This window comes from Microtus ochrogaster, unplaced genomic scaffold, assembly GCF_000317375.1.
Source record: "Microtus ochrogaster isolate Prairie Vole_2 unplaced genomic scaffold, MicOch1.0 UNK209, whole genome shotgun sequence".
NCBI classification, from domain to species: domain Eukaryota; kingdom Metazoa; phylum Chordata; class Mammalia; order Rodentia; family Cricetidae; genus Microtus; species Microtus ochrogaster.
In genome coordinates, this window is record NW_004949307.1 from 51,682 (window position 1) to 60,646 (window position 8,965).

Here is an 8,965-nt window from a genome sequence, read left to right on the forward strand (position 1 = left end):
CGGGTTCAACGGCTTCGCGGGACACACGGCCACGCGGGTGTGATGGCGGACGGCGGGCGGCGGGTTCGGGTTCGAGTTCCTCCCCCGCGGACAAAGACAACAAAACTCGATTTTTTTTTTTTTTCCACGGTTTAATTCGAAACGACGGTTTCCCGTGTTACACGCGTGTGGCGCCACGGGACCGGAGACTTTTATCTTGACGAGGAGACGCAGACCCTGCCGGGAAAAAAAATCGATAAAAAATTATCAACAGAAACGAAAGACGCGTGGGAAGCGGGAAACATGGCCGCCGCGGCCGCAGAACGTTGCAGACACGGGTTCGGGAGTGGCGGGTGCGAGGGTGGGGAGAGATGATCATAACCACCACACGTGTGTCATACATGTGCGGCCCGGGAGCGTGGGCACCGAGCAGGGCGGGGCGGGGGGAAGGGGAGACGAGGTCAATAAAACGGTTTTCTCGAACTCGGGTCCACGCGGGTCGGCGATGCGGGGTTGTGGGGTCCGCGGGGGGCGGGCGGGTGGGCGGGGCCAACGCTGAGGTCATGGTCATGGGCGGGGCCGGGAGTGTGAGTGACAACAGCATGGCGGGCGGCCGTGACCTTTCTCGCGCTCCCGCGTGACCTCCCGAGTGCGGGGACCAGGGGCATGTGCAGAGCCTCGAACTCGCCACCGCCGCGTGGCTGAATCTGGCTCTCTCCCTCGTTTGAGCCAGTACCGAAAACCGGGTCAAACTGGTCGACACCGGTTCAAACCAGATGAGAGCAGTGGGAACCAGAGCAAACCCTTTTAGAAACGTCGCAAGCCGGATCAAACTGGTTCAAACTGGATCGAACCAGTATAGACAGGTTCAAACCGGTTTTGGACTGATTCAAAACCAGATCAAACTGGATAAAACTGGTTCAACCGCATCAAATCAGCTTACCCCAGATCAGAACGGATGAAACAGGTTGAGACCGGTTCAAACCAGATGAGAGCAGCGGAAACTGGAGCAGACCAGTTCAAACCTGTTTAGAAACGTCTCAAACCGGATCAAACTGGTTCAAACTGGATCGTAACAGTGTAGACCAGTGCAAAGCGGTTTTGCACAGGTTGGTTCAAACCGGTTCAAACCGGATCAGTACGGATAAAACCAGTTCAAACTGGATCATGCCAGTTTAGACCGGTGCAAACCCGTTTTTGATCAATTCAAAATCAGATCGAACTGCCTCAAACCAGTTAAAACCTGTTTAGACCAGTTCAAACCTGGATCAAACCGGTGCAGTATGGATCATACTAGTTTAGATTGGTACAAACCGGTTTAGACCACTTTAAAACCGGATTAAACTGGTTTAAACAGGATAAAACCAGTTTAGACTGGTCCGAACTGGTTTAGACTGGTTCAAAACTGGATCAAATTCATCCAAACCGGATCAGAATGGATCAAACCAGTTCAAATCGAATGCATACCAGTTTAGACTGGTTCAAACCGGTTTTTGACCAATTCAAAACCGGATCAAACTGGTTTAGACCGGTTCAATCCACATGAGAGCAGCGGAAAAAGGAGCAGACCGGTTCAAACCTGTTTTTAGAAACGTCTCAAACTATTTCAAACTAAATCAGACCGGATCAAACCGGTTCAGACTGGATCGAACCAGTGTAGACCGGTGCAAACATGTACAGGACCGATTCAAAACCAGATCAAACTGGTTAAAACCGGTTCAAACCGGATCAAAGCAGCTTAGTCTTTTGATTCAGAACGGATCAAACTGGATTAGACCGGATCAAACTGGTTTAGATCGGTACAAACCAGTCTAGACCTGTTCAAACCCAGGTTAAACAGGTTTAAACAAAATAAAACCAGTTTAGACCGGTTCAAACCCGGGTTAAACAGGTTTAAACAGGATAAAACTGGTTTAGACTTGTCCGAACCGGTTTAGACTGGTTCAAAACTGGATCAAGCTTGTTCAAACCGGATCAGGCCGGATAAAACCGGTTCAAACTGGATCGTACCACTGTAGACCGGCGCAAACCGGTTTTGGACCGATTCAAAACCGGATCAATCTTGTTTAGACCGGTTCAAAACTGGATCAAACTAAATCCGACCAGATCAAACCGGTTCAAGATGGATCGAACCAGTGTAGACTGGCGGAAACCGGTTTTGGACCGATTCAAAACCAGATCAAACAGGTTTAGACCAGTTCAAACCGGATCAAACCAGCTTAACCCGGTTCAGAACGGATCAAACTGGATTAGACCGGATCGAACCGGTTCAGTATGGATCAAACCAGTTTAGATCGGTACAAACTGGTTTAGACCGGTTCAAAACTGGATTAAACTGGTTTAAACAGGATAAAACCGGTTTAGACTGGTTCAAACCGGTTTAGACTGGATCAAACTGGTTCAAACCGGATCAAAACAGATAAAACCGGTTCAAACTGGATCGTACCACTGTAGACTGGCGCAAACCGGTTTGGGGCCGATTCAAAACCAGATCAAACTAGTTAAAACCGATTTAAACCGATAAACTGGTTTAGACTGGTTCAAAACCGGATTAAACTGGTTTAAACAGGATAAAACCGGTTTAGACTGGTTCAAAACTGGATCAAACTCGTCCAAACCGGATCAGAACGGATAAAACCGGTGCAAACTGGATCGTACCAGTGTAGACCGGTGCAAACCGGGTTTTTGACCAATTCAGAACCGGATCAAACTGGTTTAGACCGGTTCAAACCAGATGAGAGCAGCAGAAACCGGAGCAGACCGGTGCAAACCTGTTTAGAAACATTTCAAACCGGGTCAAACTAAATCAGACCGGATCAAACCGGTTCAAACTGGATAGAAACAGTGTAGACTGATGCAAACTGGTTTTGGACCACTTCAAACCCGGATCAAACTGGTTCATTATGAATCAAACTAGCTTAGATCGGTACAAACTGGTTTAGACCGGTTCAAAACCTGATTAAACTGGTTTAAACAGGATAAAACCGGTTTAGACTGGTTCAAAACTGGATCAAACTGGTTCAAACTGGATCAGAACGGATAAAACCGGATCAAACTGGATCATACCAGTGTAGACTGGTGCAAACTGGATTTTAGACCAATTCAAAACTGGATCAAACTGGTTTAGACTGGTTCAAACCAGATGAGAGCATCGGAAACCAGAGCAGACCAGTTCAAACCTGTTTTTACAAACGTCTCAAACTATTTCAAACTAAATCAGACCGGATCAAACCGGTTCAAACTGGATTGAACCAGTGTAGAACGGTGCAAACCCATTCGGGGCCGATTCAAAACCAGATCAAACTGGTTAAAACCGGTTCAAACCGGATCAAACCAGCTTAGCCCAGTTCAGAACGGATCAAACTGGATTAGACCAGATTGAACCGGTTAAGTATGGATCAAACTAGTTTAGATCGGTACAAACTGGTTTAGACCTGTTCGAAACTGGATTGAACTGGTTTAAACAGGATAAAACCGGTTTAGACGGTTTAAACCGGTTTAGACTGGATCAAAACCGGATCAAACTCATCCAAACCAGATCAGTGCGGATTAAACCGGTTCAAACTGGATCGTACCAGTGTAGACCGGCGCAAACCGGTTTTGACTAATTCAAAACCGGATCAAACTGGTTTAGACCGGTTCAAACCAGATGAGAGCAGCGGAAACCGGAGCAGATCGGTGCAAACCTGTTTAGAAACGTTTCAAACTGGATCAAACTAAATCAGAGCCGATAAAACCGGTTCAAACTGGATCATACTAGTTTAGACCGGTGCAAACCGGTTTTTGACCAATTCAAAACCAGATCGTACTGCCTCAAACCAGGTAAAACCAGTCTAGACCAGTTCAAACCCGGATCAAACCGGTTCAGAACGGATAAAACTGGATTAGACAGGATCAAACTGGATTAGATCAGTACAAACTGGTTTAGACCGGTTTAAACTCGGGTTAAACAGGTTTAAACAGGATAAAACCGGTTTAGACTGGTTCAAAACTGAATCAAACTGGTTCAAACCTGATCAGAACGGATCAAACTGGATCAGATCAGATCGAACCGGTTCAGTATGGATCAAACTAGTTTAGATTGGTACAAACCGGTTTAGACAGGTTCAAATCCGGATCAGTGCGGACAAAACCGGTTCAAACCAGATGCATACCAGTTTAGACCAGTTCAAACCTGTTATTAGAAACGTCTCAAACTGGATCAAACTAAATCAGACCCGATAAAACCGGTTCAAACAGGATCATACCAGTTTAGACCGGTGCAAACCGGTTTTTGACCAATTCAAAACCAGATCGAACTGCCTCAAACCAGGTAAAACCAATTTAGACCAGTTCAAACCCGGATCAAACCGGTTCAGTGCGGATCAAACTCGTTTAGATCAGTACAAACTGGTTTAGACTGGTTGAAAGCCTGATTAAACTGGTTCCAACAGGATAAAACCGGTTTAGACCGGTTCAAACCTGTTTTTAGAAATGTCTCAAACTGGATCAAACTAAATCAGACAGGATAAAACCGGTTTAGACTGGATCATACCAGTTTAGACTTCTGCAAACCGGTTTTTGACCAATTCAAACCCGGATCAAACTGGTTCATTATGGATCAAACTAGCTTAGATCGATACAAACCGGTTTAGACCGGTTCAAAACCTGATTAAACTGGTTTAAACGGGATAAAACCGGTTTAGACTGGTTCAAAACTGGATCAAACTGGTTCAAACTGGATCAGAACGGATAAAACTGGATCAAACTGGATCATACCAGTGTAGAATGGTGCAAACTGGTTTTTGACCAATTCAAAACCGGATCAAACTGGTTTAGACCGGTTCAAACCAGATGAGAGCAGCGGAAAAAGGAGCAGACCGGTTCAAACCTGTTTTTACAAACATCTCAAACTATTTCAAACTAAATCAGACCGGATCAAACCAGTTCAAACTGGATCGAACCAGTGTAGACTGGTGCAAACCCTTTCGGGGCCGATTCAAAACCAGATCAAACTGGTTAAAACCGGTTCAAACCGTATCACAGCAGCTTAGCCTGGTTCAGAACGGATCAAACTGGATTAGACCGGATCAAACTGGTTTATATCAGTACAAACCAGTCTAGACCAGTTCAAACCCAGGTTAAACAGGTTTAAACAAAATAAAACTAGTTTAGACCGGTTCAAACCCGGGTTAAACAGGTTTAAACAGGATAAAACTGGTTTAGACTTGTCCGAACCGGTTTAGACTGGTTCAAAACTGGATCAAGCTGGTTCAAACCGGATCAGGCCGGATCAAACTGGTTCAAACCAGATGCATACCAGTTTAGACCGGTGCAAACCGGGTTTTTGACCAATTCAAAACCGGATCAAACCGGTTCAGAATGGATCAAACTAGTTTAGATCGGTACAAACCAGTTTAGACCGGTTCAAAACCGGATCAAACTGGTTCAAACAGGATAAAACCGGTTTAGACTGTTTCAGACCAGTTTAGACTGGTTAAAAACTGGATCAAACTGGTTCAAACCGGATCAGAACGGATAAAACCGGTTCAAACTGGATCGTACCAGTGTAGACTGGTGCAAACCGGCATTTTGACCAATTCAAAACCGGATCAAACTGGTTTAGACTGGTTCAAACCAGATGAGAGCAGCGGAAAAAGGAGCAGACCGGTTCAAACCTGTTTTTAGAAACGTCTCAAACTGGATCAAACTAAATCAGACCAGATCAAACCGGTTCAAACTGGATCGAACCAGTGTATACCGCTGCAAACCGGTTTTTGACGAATTCAAAACCAGATCGAAGTGCCTCAAACCAGGTAAAACCAGTTTAGACCTGTTCAAACCCGGATCAAACCTGTTCCGTATGGATCAAACTAGTTTAGACCGGTACAAACCGGTTTAGACAGGCTCAAAACCGGATTAAACTGGTTTAAACCGGATCAGAACGGATAAAACCGGTTCAAACTGGATCTCACCAGTGTAGACCAGTGCAAACCGGTTTTTGACCGATTCAAAACTGGATCAAACAGGTTTAGACCGGTTCAAACCAGATGAGCGCAGCGGAAACCGGAGCAGACAGGTACAAACCTGTTTATAAACGTTTCAAACTGGATCAAACTAAACCAGACTAGATCAAACCGGTTCAAACTAGATCGAACCAGTGTAGACCGGTGCAAACTGGTTTGGGACCGATTCAAAACTGGATCAAACTGATTTAGACCAGTTAAAACCCGGATTAAACTGGTTTAAACAGGATAAAACCGGTTTAGACTGGTTCAGACCGGTTTAGACTGGTTCAAAACTGGATCAAACTAAATCAGACCGGATGAAACCGGTTCAAACTGGATCATATTAGTGTAGACCATTGCAAACAAGGTTTTTGACCAATTCAAAACTGGATCAAACTGGTTTAGACCAGTTCAAACCAGATGAGAGCAGCGGAAACCAGAGCAGACCGGTGCAAACCTGTTTAGAAACGTCTCAAACTGGATCAAACTAAACCAGACCGGATCAAACCGGTTCAAACTGGATCGAACCAGTGTAGACCGGTTCAGAATGGATCAAACCGGATTACACAGGATCGAACCGGTTCAGCATGCATCAAACTAGTTTAGATCGGTACAAACTGGTTTAGACCGGTTCAAAACCTGATTAAACTGGTTTAAACAGGATAAAACTGGTTTAGACTGGTTCGAACAGCTTTAGACTGGTTCAAAACTGGATCAAACTGGTACAAACCAGATCAGAACGGATCAAACCGGTTCCATCTGGATCGTACCAGTGTAGACTGGTGCAAACCGGGTTTTTGACCAATTCAAAGCCGGATCAAACTTGTTTAGACCGGTTCAAACCAGATGAGAGCATCGGAAACCAGAGCAGACCAGTGCAAACCTGTTTAGAAACGTTTCAAACTGGATCAAACTTAATCACACCGGATCAAACCGGTTCAAACTGGATCATAACAGTGTAGACCGGTGCAAACTGGTTTGGGAGCGATTCAATACCAGATCAAACTGGTTTAGACTGGTTCAAACTGGATCAAACCAGCTTAGCCCAGTTCAGAACGGATCAAACTGGATCCGACCGGATCGAACCGGTTAAGTATGTATCAAACTAGTTTAGATCGGTACAAACAGGTTTAGACCAGTTCAAAACGGACTAAACTGGTTTAAACAGGATAAAACCGTTTTAGACCGGTTCAAAACTCATCCAAACTATATCAGTGTGGATCAAACTGGTTCAAACTGGATGCATACCAGTTTAGACCGGTTCAAACCGGTTTTTGACCAATTCAAATCCGGATCAAACCGGTTCAGTATGGATCAAACTAGCTTAGATTGGTACAAACCGGTTTAGACAGGTTCAAAACTGGATTAAACTGTTTTAAACAGGATAAAACCAGTTTAGACTTGTCCAAACCGGTTAAGACTGGTTCAAAACTGGATCAAACTCATCCAAACCGGATCAGACCAGATCAAACCGGTTCAAACTGGATGCATACCAGTTTAGACCAGTGCAAACTGGTTTTTGACCAATTCAAAACCAGATCAAACAGGTTTAGACTGGTTCAAACCAGATGAGAGCAGCGGAAACCGGAGCAGACTGGTGCAAACCTGTTTAGGAACGTTTCAAACTGGATCAAACTAAACCAGACCGGATCAAACCGGTTCAAACTGGATCGAACCAGTGTAGACAGGTTCATACCAGTTTTGGACCAATTCAAAACCAGATAAAACTGGTTTAGACTGGTTCAAACCGGATCAAACCAGCTTAGCCCTGTTCAGAACGGATCAAACTGGATCAGACCATATTGAACCGGTTCAGTATGGATCAAACTAGTTTAGATCGATACAAACCAGTTTAGACCAATTCAAAACCAGATTAAACTGTTTTAAACAGAATAAAACCGGTTTAGACCGGTTCCAACTGGTTTAGACTGGATCAAAACCGGATCAAGCTGGTTCAAACCGGATCAGAATGGATCAAACCGGTTCAGACTGGATGCATACCAGTTTAGACCAGTGCAAACTGGTTTGGGACCAATTCAAAACCAGATCAAACTGCCTCAAACCAGGTAAAACCAGTTTAGACCAGTTCAAACCCGGTTCAAACCGGTTCAGTATGGATCAAACTAGTTTACATCGGTACAAACTGGTTTAGTTTGTAAACTGCATACCAGTTTAGACCAGTTTAAACCTGTTTTTAGAAACCTCTCAAACTGGATCAAACTAAATCAGGCCGGATCAAACCGGTTCAAACTGGATCAAACCAGGGTAGACCGGTTCAAACCGGTTTTTGACCAATTCAAAACCAGATCAAACTGGTTATAACTGGTTGGAACCAGATAAACCACCTTTGCCTGCTTCAGAACGGATCAAACTGGATTAGACTGGATCAAACTGGTTCAGTGTGGATCAAACTAGTTTAGATCAGCACAAACTGGTTTAGACAGGTTGAAAGCCTGATTAAACTGGTTCAAACAGGATAAAACCGGTTTAGACTGGTTCAAACCAGTTTAGACTGGTTCAAAACTGGATCAAACTGGTTAAAACCAGATCAGACCGGATCAAACCGGTTCAAACTGGATCGAACCAGCGTAGACCGGTGCAAACTGGTTTGGGACGGACTCAAAACCGGATCAAACTGGTTTAGACCAGTTCAAACCGGATCAAACCAGCTTAGCCCAGTTCAGAACGGATCAAACTTGATCAGACCGGATCAAACCGGTTAAGCATGGATCAAACTAGTTTAGATTGGTACAAACTGTTTTAGACCAGTTCATAACCTGATTAAACTGGTTTAAACAGGATAAAACCTTTTTAGACTGGTTCAAACGGGTTTAGACTGGATCAAAACAGGATCAAGCTGGTTCAAACCGGATCATAACAGATCAAACTGGATGCATACCAGTTTAGACCGGTTCAAACCTGTTTTTAGAAACGTCTCAAACTGGATCAAATTAAATTAGACCGGATCAAACCGGTTCAAACTGGATCAATCATGCCAG

General features: G+C 44.4%; 1 protein-coding gene across 1 annotated transcript in view; it reads left to right on the top strand.

The window, feature by feature from the left end:
* Positions 1-8,965, top strand: part of Nlgn4x (neuroligin 4 X-linked) — a 17,887-nt gene that overhangs the window by 7,120 nt on the left and 1,802 nt on the right. The gene's annotated exons all lie outside the window — the stretch shown is intronic.